The sequence below is a fragment of the Toxorhynchites rutilus genome, chromosome 2 (genome assembly GCF_029784135.1).
Source record: "Toxorhynchites rutilus septentrionalis strain SRP chromosome 2, ASM2978413v1, whole genome shotgun sequence".
NCBI lineage: Eukaryota > Metazoa > Arthropoda > Insecta > Diptera > Culicidae > Toxorhynchites > Toxorhynchites rutilus.
The window spans coordinates 264,717,130-264,730,046 of NC_073745.1; the positions used below are offsets into that span (position 1 = coordinate 264,717,130).

At 39.1% G+C, this 12,917-nt stretch overlaps 1 protein-coding gene across 2 annotated transcripts in view; it reads left to right on the forward strand.

Moving 5' to 3' along the window:
- Positions 1–1,748: 1,748 nt before the first annotated feature.
- LOC129768823 (steroidogenic acute regulatory protein-like) overlaps positions 1,749–12,917 on the forward strand; it is a 30,314-nt gene continuing 19,145 nt past the window's right edge. Inside the window, exon 1 of one of the 2 annotated variants that reach the window (XM_055770734.1) lies at positions 1,749–2,336. The gene's annotated coding sequence lies outside the window, so the exon portion shown is untranslated. The remainder of the gene's footprint in view (positions 2,337–12,917) is intronic. The other variant, XM_055770733.1, reaches the window with a different exon arrangement.

Genomic DNA, 12,917 nt, shown 5'->3' on the forward strand with positions numbered 1-12,917 from the left:
TGCGTTATAAGGCAGCGATGGCAAAAAAATACATTCATTACGATTTTTTCGCTCGTTGGATTCACATGCAGGCTAAAAAGGGTCCTTTTCAGGATCACAAAATTATCTTCAATCTAAAGAGTTTATTGTTTTCTTATCACTCGATATCCCCATCTTGTTCGGCTAAGCCTTCCTGTTTAGCGATTGCGTTTGCCACTCGCCACAGCTTTCACAGTTGGAAAATTTCTTCCCATCCAGCTTGTGACATGTTGTACAGTAAATTACATTTAATGCGACGTGCCGAAACACCACTCAGTGTCGCATTGGAGGCGATTTTGACCTGTAATTGAACATTTGCGATGACAGTGGTACAGTGTCGACTTTCGATGTGGGGTCATAATTTGGACCTCGAACTTTATGTTTACAAAAATGTCCAACTAAATATGTCGAATTACAGGTCCGTCCAATTAGCTGAATGTCGAGCTAAATGTAAATTACTGTACTTTCAATCTAGAAGCAATTTAAAAATAAATGAATATTGAATAATCGGGAAAGTCCCCAACCATAAATAAGCTCAGAACAACTACCAAATTCACATACTCATCATATACTGGCAAACAAATTATGAAAAAATCAATTTGTGTTTTATTATTATTTTGGATATTATTTTAGAAAGCATTGAACTGTATTTCGTAAACTCTTTTTTGAAAGGTTTAATGGTCCTGATAAGCGCCGTGTTTTATGGAATTTTAGAAAACTTAGTACTCGTGGTTTTGAAAAAAAAACCATTTCGAACGCCCTCGATGCCGCCTTGTTCTGGATTTGCCACCAAAGCAGATTGTATAAAGAACAAACTTTTTTCTTCTGCTACCAGCTGCCGTTTTGCGATTGCGTTTGCCACTCGCTGCAACTGCCTGTTGTTGTCTTGATGTCCACCGAACCGAATGTGTTCTGTTCTGAATGCGGGTTTTCTTATCGTCGCTTTACCAGCCAACTCGATCACTTCGGCGGCCGAAACTATATAACGCCGGCTAGGTGGACTGGTGCACTGGTACTAACGCGCTCGGCCTAGCTACCCTTGCGGGGAACTCCAGATCAACACGGTTTGAGTGGGATTTTGCCTTTCCCTTCACTTTTCCTCCTTTGCCATGTCCAGACATGGCTGCTTGGGTTGGTTTGTTGATGTGTTTTGATGCGAACCGATGTGGTGTACGGTTTGAATGAGAATGATCGTTACGGCAGCGGAGCGGGGATTTTTAAGCTGACTGGCTGGCTCGAGAATTACGCATGTGTGAGACAGCGACCAATGTTTCGTTCATTTTTTTCTTTTTCCTTTCCAATGGTGCTTCATTCTATTTCGCTGCTGCTCTGGTTGCCCGTTTTGGTCGGTACGATTTGAGGAGCACAAAATTGACCAATCAAAAATGGGCACATAGTGCATTTGGACAATGCTTGATATTTCACAATTATTCAATTATTTATCTCAAGAAAAATGAAATGTTATTCTTTATGATAGATGCGTAGATATATTTCCTATCAATTGATGCCAAAACCATTGCCATCTATTAAGAAATGCTCGAGTTATAAGCGTTCCAAATCTTGCATTTTTTCCTACTTGTTCAGTGCCTAGATTTTCATTTCACCCCCTATATCTTCCGGTTAGACGTAGTCCTACGTCAAAAAATCTACTGGCATCATTGCTTGTGTACTTTCTTTTCTATCCCCTTCGCGACTCTTTTTTTTAACTCCGACCCTGGTGGCATGACAGTTCATAACAAACAGTTCGCTATGCAGTTTGTTTTGTTGTAACGTTTAGGAATACGACCAAAGTGACTAAATTAGCGGATTAGCGACAAAGCTGTTACGATTTTCGTGCAATTACGCGTTTGTTTTGTAATGCATACAACCATTGGTAATTTCAATCAGTTCACGAGTGCTAAAAAACAAGGTGTGGTTTTCGGGGTGTAGAAAGAAGGGAATAGTGCTCGATGATTAATAGTGATAACAACGAGCAGGGAACTTTGGTTCGTCCGACAAAGAAATTGACTAATTGGTTACGGATAACAATGAAAACGATCAAGTGTTTATTCTATTTGCTGCTGTTGATAGTCTTCATTCTGTTCAGTTTTATAACGCGTGTACTTTTCATATAAATATCAGGAGAGGGTGGACACTCTGGTCAACAACGCGTGAAACATTCTCTAACCATTTACGCACATACACACCTAACATCTGATTCTAACTGACAGCGAGTTTCATTGAACTGAATAACTTTTCGTCTCTCTTGGAAAGCATAGTGCAGAGCGTTGGATAAACAGTGAGATATGCTACATCCCATAGGTTATGGAAAGATCCCGGTAAAATATAACAGCTAAGCGCTATAGTAGCAAATTCGTGGAATATCGTCGTATTTGTCCCTTAGTCATCGATGTTCTGTTGGCTTAATCGGGATCACTGTTATAAACCATCCTTTCATGTGTTTCTTCGTGTTTACTTGTCTACGAAAGCAAATTTGTGTACAGATATTAATCAAAATATTTGTTGTTTATTCGATGTAATATGTGTTCTATTCATTTAGACATGATTCAGTTTCGAAATTTGCAAATATTTATACCGATTGTAACTATGCACTTTAGTAGCAATATAATCATATCTCTCTCTTAGTCATCAGTATTTGGTTTGCGTATTCGATTTGATGTTTTTGTCATCGCTTCATGCTTTTCGTCTCACGTTTCTGGGTATAAATGTTTACGAGTGAAAGGTGTACAAATATTGGTCGTAATATTCACTAGTTTGTGGTTTCCGTAGTTTATTTTATGTCTAATTATTTTTTTAGTTTAGTCATTTTAGAAACTAAATCCAACGTTTAGCACTATACAGCCGTAGTATCGCTAAAAGGGTTACGTTCTATAGTAACTCGAATCCATCTGAATCAGAATCCATCTCCAACATCAAAAAGTTATTTTTGATGCGACAGTCCGATGTTGTTTTGAGTTATTAAGACATTTCCTCCGTCTTGCACTGTGGTCACGCGTATTCTAGAGCTTGCAACTAAGAATGCATTTGAGGCGTGTTAAGGCCGTTTTATATTATCCAGCACGTAGCGTAAACGGCACGTAGCGTAAACGGCACGTACTGATACGGGCACACAAATACAAGATGTATTCATATTATCAGGCATAGCATTTTCTCTGTACGGACCGGCAGCTCAGACGGAGCGGGAGAATAAACTCGTGTTGACGAAATTGAGCCAAGCGTAGCGACTGGTGATTGAACCGATGTCGTACCGAAGAGCGACGAACGCACCCATACCACGAACTTCGACGTTTGATTTGTATGTATGGTGCTAGTCGCCCGTGTAGTTCGTGCCCGGTACCGGCAAAATATTCTTTTCGAGCCGTTCCGCTATATATACGCATACACATTTGAAACACACGCAATAATATTTGTCTTGCATGAAACGTGCCGTGCCGGTTACGCTACGTGCCTGATAATATAATATTACCTTTATTTGGCATAGACATCTCAACGAACAACTAATAAAATGACACAAGTAATACTGCAATTAGTGCATTTTAAGAAGAAAAAGATACATGCGAGCTGTGAGTACTTTTTCACCCTCTTACATTTTTGGTAAACGGAATATGTGTTCTCGAATACGGGAGCATAATCATGGTGCCTCGGTTCTATTCAGGAGTCCAGAAGAGCTTATGTGTATCCCTGTTTAGAAAAATAAAGGGAGAGGAGAGGGGGGTGTGCGCAAGGCTGACCTGGGACTACCGTAATATAAGGCACCTTGGTTTTAATGGCTGTGTTGGGGGAATCGTAAATAGGAGCAGTTGAAGCATTTAGATAGCGCTTGACATTTTACAGTTGTTCAATTGCTATCTCGGGAAAAATAACATGCGTAGAAACATTTGCTATCAGTTGAGGCAAGCATCTTTCCGTTCTATTAAGGAATGTTCGAGTTATAAGCATTCGAAATCTTTCATTTTTTTCCTGCATGTTCTGGTTTAGGTTTTCATTTTACCCTTTTTATATTCCGGTTATTAGAAGTCCCACTTCAAAATTCCATATTTATACTTTTCAACTCACACACTAACAAGAAAAAAAATTCAGCGTTCTTTTAAAATATTCATTCATTCACTAAATGAGAATAAGGAGACGAAGGACTTTTGGGTGAAAGCCCCAGAACATAATTTAGAATTGATTCAGATGCAACTTCAAACATATGATTACCAATCTAGAGATAGTCCTACGTCCATCTTGCGGTTATATCACAAGTTTCATATCACGGATATAACCCACCTCTTGTTTTTGTTTTCTTTTGACGTAGAACTACGTCTTTCATTGAGGGTGCCAAACCAGGAAACAGGTCACGTTTTTGTGAAATAAAGTAACTATTTTTGCCGCGAACGGATTTTGGCGATTTACATACCAAACGAATCGGATATTACCTAAGATTTGTTTGATATGCTATACATTAGAATCCCAAAGTCTGTATATGGTTGAAATTGATGAAAATTGGAAGCATTCCCGTTCCCCATACATTTGTTCTGTCAATTTGTGTGCTTTCCCGAACAGAACTGTCAATAACGAGCAACTTGTCGACGAGCAACGAAGGGGAAATCGTACGATGTAAAGTCTCCGTGAACAAAAGAAAAGAAGAACGAAGGGGAATATTTACCTAGAGTATAAACAGTGGATCTCGCTGAGGAAAACTTTCATTCTTCGTGGGGAAATCGACTGAACAACATCGTTGCTGGGCGAGCTGGACAGCGAGGGATCGAATGCCTTTCTCAAGGCAATGGGGATGGAGGTGTAATATTATTGATAAAGTAAAGTTTTCCAAGGGCCTTTTTGAAGGTTAGAGACGTCTCAAGCGTCTCAAGCAAGGAAGGAAGGCAAACTTTCAGTATCGTTCTGTATTCAAAGCAGTGAATATCGCTTCCTTATTTTACACATGTCACATGTCTTCGTTTCGGATTGAGCTGTGGACGCGATCAGATTACTCACTCGCCGATGTCTCTGGCATTGCAATCATTGCATCAAACTGATGCCATTGCATTAAGGTTCTGAGCTACACAATTGTGTGGAGAATCATCAAGCTAGACTATCGTCAGCTCACCAAGAAAATGAATGTTCTGGAATTTTATCGGTGATTTGGTTTCGCATAACGGTAGGAAAACTCTCCACAAATAATGACAGCTAAGCTAATCTAGACTGGCAATATTAACAGAAAGGGCTTATGTTGAGAAGAGCGCAAAACGGAGATAAGTGTGTGTATATTTAGTTGCTTCAAGCCATCGATATATGGATATTTGTATGCGAACGTGCGTGCTTCATAACCCGTACGTAATAATACTGCATCTTCGCTACGCTGAAACCTCATCTGTATCTGCTCCCGTGTGAATTGACCTTGTATCGATGCAACAATCGCTTAATTTTTTTAATGCTATGATTGACTACTGTTTGGTTTTGCAAATTATGCAGTCGTAATGGTAAATACAAACAAGGAGGGGAGATAGTGGGAGGGAAATATTTACGCTAGGGTATTGGTAATGAATCTCTGTTGAGGCAAATATTCAGCCTTTTTCCAAGCAGTTAACATTGTTTGTTTTCTGTCATCAATGCATTGAACTGATGCTATGGTGAAGCAGGTGTTAAGGTTGTGCACCAGTTATATTAAGTTATTAATTCATTTGGGCTCGCGTGCCAGTCGCAAAACTGCGTTCAACTAGGATTGCATTTGATAGAGTTTGTTTCGTTTATTTAGTCACCAAGAAAGTAAATGGCATTCTGAAATGTCGTATGTGATTTGTTTTCGCTTGCCAGTAGAAAAACTTTCTTCACTGAGGATGACAGCTGCGCTTATCTCGAGCATGTATTGTTCTGCGAGCACAAGAATGAATCATTAAACAATTATCGTCAAATGATTCTACAATAAAAAAACAGGAAGTGGGTTATATCTATGGCATAACCGCAAGGGTGACGTAGGACTATCGTTGATTTAGAGATAATTTGTTTGAAGTTGAATCTCAATCCATTCTGAATGAATGAATAAATGAATATTTGGGGGACTTCGAAAACGAGAGCGTTACGTTGGAGGCACAAGGTTTTATGCATCCAATATAGGATACGAAAAACCTTGTTCTGAAGAATAATCTTCAGAAGCTAACCTGCTAACTGTACTTGATTGACAAATCACAAACCCAAATGTATTATATGGATATTTTATGGATAGAAAACATTAAAATAAACTCTTTCGCTTGAATGTAATTTTCAATTCCAAGGGGAACTGGCAGATTATTTTCCAGCAACCATTAGATATTTCCATATTTTCCTCGATACTGGAAGCCCACCAGTGGTTAATACTAATTCGATAACCACCTGTTAATAGCACTTGATTGAAACATATTTGGTCACAGTGTTACATGGATAGAAAACATTCAAATAAACTCTTTCACATGAATGTATTTTTATATTCCCAGAGAAACTGGCAGATTATTTCCAGTAACGATTAGATATTTCCACATTTTCCTCGATACTGGAAGCCCACCAGTGGTTAATGCTAATTCGATAATCATCTGTTAATAGCACTTGCTTGAAACATATTTGGTCACAGTGTTACATGGATAGAAAACATTCAAATAAACTCTTTTACATGAATGTATTTTTATATTCCCAGAGGAACTGGCAGATTATTTTCCAGAAATGATTAGATCTTTCCGGAACTTTCTCGATGCTGAATGGCATCCAAACGGAAAGAATTCTGCGCGTGTATGTGTCGATCCTTCGCCGTCCACCTCCTCCAGCACGTTAGGCAACGATGTTGTCTTGTCGATGTCCTCACGAAAAATGAATGTGTCTCACCACCAGAATATCGCTTAAGTATGCTTTTTGTGTGTGATTGAATCGAGAGAAGGTGTGGTTTACGATGGCAATTTGGAAGGCAAACTAGAGGGGAATGAACTCTCTGAGCTCGGAACTTTCGGCGACTGAGCAATAATCGATTGCGGGCGCATACAATATTGGATACGGAAATATCCTACTGATTGTGAAGAATAATCTTCAGAAGCTATACTGTTAATTGCGATTGATTGAAAAATCACAAAACCAAATGTATTTGGTCACAGTGTTACATGGATAGAAAACATTCAAATAAACTCTTTCACATGAATGTATTTTTAAATTCCCAGAGGAACTGGCAGTTTATTTTCCAGAAATGATTAGAACTTTCCGGAATTTTCTCGATGCTGAATGGCATCCAAACGAAGAATTCCGCGCGTGTATGTGTGTGTGTGGCGGCTGCTCCGAACTCTTCCCGGGGTGGCATCACTCTCCTCCTGATGGATTCTCTTCTGGCCTAAGGTGCACAAACAGGCTCTTGGTGGCACCGTTCATCCGCGCTTTCATAATAAACGAAGAGCTTCACCACAACAGCGACAACATGCTCCAATCGCTGTTCAATTAGAACTGAGTGGATTTCCGAGCGGCGCTCGCTTATATACCGATTTCGTTTTCGAAACTTTGATTTTACACCCCGGTATAGAAATGAAAGACGTAGTCCTATGTCAAAAATTTAGGGCGACCAAACTGGTAGACTGGTTATTTCAAAATTGTAGCGTTATGAAATATTATCCGCAGTTATAAACAAGCGACTTGAATGAAACTACAACGTAGTTCTACGTCAACAATGCGGTCATGTCTTGAACAGCATCCTATAGTTTTTTTTATTTACGAAATTAAATTTTAAAATTTATTTGGGGGGAATGGGGGGAATTTGGACCCCCATCCAACGTTGTCTGCCCATCCTCTCTTTGTAATTCAGCGGCATCTGAAATCAATTAGACCCCAAAACGAATTCGTTCTCCTCTCTCTCTCTCTCCCTCTCTCTCTCCCTCTCTCTCTCTCCCCTCTCTCTCTCTCTCTCTCTCTCTCTCTCTCTCGCTTTCTCATAACTCACACGTTAAAATAGCGTTTAGTGTGTTGGCACTATTTTGCTCGCTATTTCCAAATAGTAACACGAAGGCCTTCACAGCACAAAGGGCTTGGAGCATCGTTGGGTCAAGTGTATCGTGATAAAATCGCCACTTTTTCAAAAATTTTGTTTTGTGTTTTGAACGCTAAGCACTTATCGGACTGCCCTCGTATATCTTTATGGATAAAAATGGAAGCTCGAATGGTTCCTAAGCGTGAAACCGAGAAAGAAATAATCCGACTTGAGCCATCTTTATTTTGTTGTATTCGTCACTGCCCCTAGATCAAAGTTTTTTTTTAAATTGAGTTTTTTGAAAAGCGAGAGAGTTCAAAAAAAAATTCCCATATTTTCTACAATGACGTCGTTGTTAGTCCAATTAGATTTCGCGTTTGCGGAGTAAGGCTGTTTAGTTGGTGTGAAGCGAAAATGGCAATCCTCAGGTGGAATAACGCTCTTTAAAAAAAAATTATGAACGAAAATTTACTTTTCTATATCAAACATGTATTCCATGAAACTGAGAAACATGTTATTTGCAAGTGAATCGAGAATCTTGAGCGACAATTGTGGTTGAAAATAAATTTATGTTATAATGACGAGTTCTGGTAGAAGAGCTAGAAAATTTATAGCAGACGGGAATTTTAAAAGGCCAATTAAAGGATCAATGAAGGGTTCTGCGATTGAAACCTCGAACGTTCGCTTAGTGTTAGAACGTGAATGTTAGAAAGAATTCATATAAAAAAATCAATTTTTGGCGAGACGGAGATTGTCGAGTCAGCTAGTACAGGGTTTTCCATTTAGGGCTTCCGAAAGTATACAGCCCTGCGCTGACAACCGTTTGACATAGCTGTTAATCAAAGCGTCATATCGTTAGTTGAATGTCTGCCATTTTACAATATGGATCGTTTTAGCATCACACAACGTGTTAATTTTGTTAAATTATACTATAAAAATGATAAAAAACCGGTAAATGTTTTTCGAGCATTACGGTCGGATTTTGGTCGTCATGGACGGCCTACAGAGCACACAATCGCGTAAATTCGAACAAACTGGATCCGTAGCGGATATTGTGAAACCTGTGCATCATCGTAATGTGCGTTCGGCCGAAAATATTGCTGCTGTTGCTGCCAGTGTGGAGGATGACCCGAATGTTTCGATTCCACGGCGTGCTCAGCAATTGGGCTTGTCAAACACATCATTGTGGCGAATTTTGCATTTGGACTTGCACCTACATCCATATAAAGTCCAACTGGTACAAAAATTAGAGCGTGGTGACCATGGAATGCGTCCGGCATACGTCGTTGGGTGAACGAACAACAGCAGCAAAAACCTGAATTTTCGCATCAAATTTTCTTCAGCGATGAGGCACATTTCAAGCTCGGTGGCTATGTGAACACCCAAAATTTCCGTATATGGGGCTCAGAAAATCCACACGTGATTGTTGAGAGGCCATTGCATCCGCCAAAAGTCACTGTTTGGTGCGCATTATGGTCTGGTGGAGTCATCGGACCGTATTTCTTTGAAAATGAGGACGGCGAGACGGTAACTGTAAATGGTGAGCGCTATGGCCGCATGTTAACCGATTTTTTTTTGCCACAAATTGAAGATATGGATACGGATGAAATGTGGTTTCAGCAGGACGGCACCACGTGTTACACAACACGACCGAACATGGCCATATTGCGAACGAAATTTGAGGGACGCATAATTTCGCGTTTTGGTGATGCCAATTGGCCGCCCAGATCATGCGATTTGAACCCGCTAGACTTTTTTTTGTGGGGTTATGCGAAAGACCGTGTCTATGCCAACTCTCCGCAAACTCTCGAACATTTGAAAGACAACATTCGTGAAGTTATGACCGAGATACCGCCCCATATGTGCCGAAAAGTCATCGAAAATTACCTGTTCCGGATCAAGGTGTGCGAGGAAGCCCTAGGTGGACATTTGAATGATGTTGTATTTCACACATAATGGCATAAACCAAACTTTAATTTGGAATAAAAGTTTCATCGAAATTCGAATTCTAAGTGTGTTTTATTTCAATTTACTTTCGGAATTTAAAGTTGGAAAACCCTGTATATAAATAAAAATGAATCAAGAACGGATCGTCCGATTTGAGCTGTCTTTATATTGTTGTGTTCATCTCTGCCCATAAAACAAGGTTACGGTGAGAAAATTCGGAAATTTTTTTGGAAGACTGACGAAAAATGAATAAAAATGGTATTCCCATATGTTTTATAGTCATTTTAGGTTGGGGAAAAAGTAATCATTATTTTTGGGTGAAATTCTAAACTATTTTTATGTGCTTCGGATTGCCGATTTTGGTCAAATATACACCGTTTCGTTGTAAAAGTTGTTGCCATTTCAAAGGTAGGTTCATAATGTCTCTATCATAGAGGTCTTGGTTCTTATTGGCGAAAAACTCTAGCAATGGATTTTAACAATTTGTCAATTATCAAGCAATTTTTGTTTAGGCTAAACTGACCAGACGTCCCGCGTTACGCGGGACAGACCCGCATTCCAACAAAATGTCCCGCGTAGGATTACGTCCCGCATTAGGCAAAAGGAACGAAAATGTCCCGCGATATCAATATATTTCAGTATTACAATTTGATCATATTGAGTTTCTTAGATGGATGAACCTCAAAATAAAACTTTCATTTGTCAGACTGTTTAAGAGCGCTTCCAATGCATTCAACGATTAATACGTTGAGCTGGTTTCATCGTACCGACAGTGGACTTTTTGTTTAGAGAGTGTCAAAAGGAAACGACAGCAACAAAATCGGAAAATAGATTTTTATAAGGATTTGATTTTATTTTTAAGATTTTTATAAAGATTTATAATGATTTTTATAAAAGTCCCCTATTGATCCGCAGGGACCAACGTGAGTCAAACGAAAAGTTCATCTTTGGTCCTCTAACTCGGTCAGGGCTTAACGTGTTAAATAAGCCGGAAGAACTAGTGTATGCTGGACAGGAAGAGGTAGGGTTGTTTGATAAAGTATCGCAAATGAAGCAAATGTAGGCCGGAACCTCAATCATGGCTGATGAAAAGATGTATGTCGATATGTTCTTTTGCCTTTCCATGGCTTTGGTAGTCAGCTATCTCTCCATTTGACCATTCGCTTAAAAGTTTTCTATAGGCCGCAGCTGGGGTGTGTTGGGAAGGTTGACGGTCTACGTGACAATGTTTATCTCCAGCCGATCCATTATCCATTTTCCAGTGATCTTTTGGCATAATGGGCTGATCCCCACTTCGTACTTGTTCCCTGTTCACCATATGACTCGGAAGAAGAGCGGCTTGGACATTCCCTTCTCGTCTGTCAGAGAAGGACCTTCTTCGAGAACTTGATGTGGATGATATATTCGACGTCATCGCTTACCTGGACAACGTAAAGTACCCGGTCCCCGGCCATTCGTTGAATTCTAGCATCAAGCACGTCTCGTCTTCCATTATGAGCACGAAAAGAAGTTTTTCACTTCTTTCGCCTGAAAGAAGCTTTTCACCAGCACCTGAAGTTACTCCTTCTGGGTGATTGCCTGCTGCTCAGATACTACCGGTCTCGTCTGACGCTTCCGCATAAAAATGTCCATTTTGGCCAAATTCTCCTTCACCGTGTGGCCGGTTGTTCCGATCTCCCGGCTTAAGGAGCGACAGGGAGAGGATGTTGTAAATACCAGATCGGCTATGTCCGGCGAACATAAAGTGTCTCAGGATGTCCAACTCCTTTGCTGTGGGTTGAAGCTGATAGTATGAAAAAATCTTGAAGTTGCTTGACAGTGCTGCTGCTTATCAACAGCCTTGAATTAATAAACGTAATATTCAAGGAAAATTTGTTCCATTAAATAATTTTTTGTCATGGCCATCCGAAAAAAGTCCATTTTTTTAATGCATACGTTAACACTAAATTGGATGAAAAAAAGATTGAAATTTTCGAGCATTCCATTCGGTAATTTGAAGATAATTGTTGAATTTGAATCGTGTTTGCCAGGCTTTAATGCTATAACTGAGCCAGTGATTTTCAGGCGTAAACAAAATCTAAGCCACCGAAAAATTACAAATGAATGACGATACTTAGAAAGAAATAATACAGATCAGATTTAATTGCGAGGACACATGGACAAGTGTTTCACGAATAAATGAGACTCGCTAAACTATTTATTTTCACATAACGTATATACATAACGTTTCGTTTTTTGTGTCCCGCGTTGGACCTTTGACCATCTGGTCACTTTAGTTTAGGCCCTTCTCAAAAGTAGGGCTAGAACCAAATGGAAAACCGATTATGCAAATTGTCCGTTTTGGTCATAAAGAATGCGTCTGCAAAATTTGAGCCAAATTAAAAAATATAAAAATAAAATTTATGAAAAAAAATCGTCATTTGCGGTGGAACAGCTCCCAACTTAAGGGAGTATTCTAGTCTAGAAATTTGAAAAAAATCCAAAATTTTTTCCTTCATATTTCTGTAGTTTAGGCATTCAAAAATATACTCTATGAAAGGACTTATCGAAAATCCTTTTATCCTATTATTCTTAAATTCGCGGTAATTCTCGAAACTAGTTTTTTTTTCAAACTGGCGTACACGATATCTCAAGTTCTACTGAACCGATTCATGTCGAATTTATATGGATATAATCTGCAGGCATCTCTCTATCGCATGAACCTCTGAAAAATGATTTTTTTTAAATTTCACTATTTTTAAAAAATCGGGAAACATCAATGAGTCAAAAAAGATGTTTTTGGCTTGTCCGAGATTCATGCGATAGCGGCATCATTACTGGTTCAGAATCTGTTCGATTTTTTTCTCCGTTAAATTTTTATTTTATTGTTAAAAGAAAGATGAGCAAATAATGATATAATGGATAGTAAATATATTCTTTGTTTTATTTTTATGGAACTCGATAAAAAGCCCGAAATTCGTGTCTCTACACTAGAAAACCCCCTCAATATAATTGAATA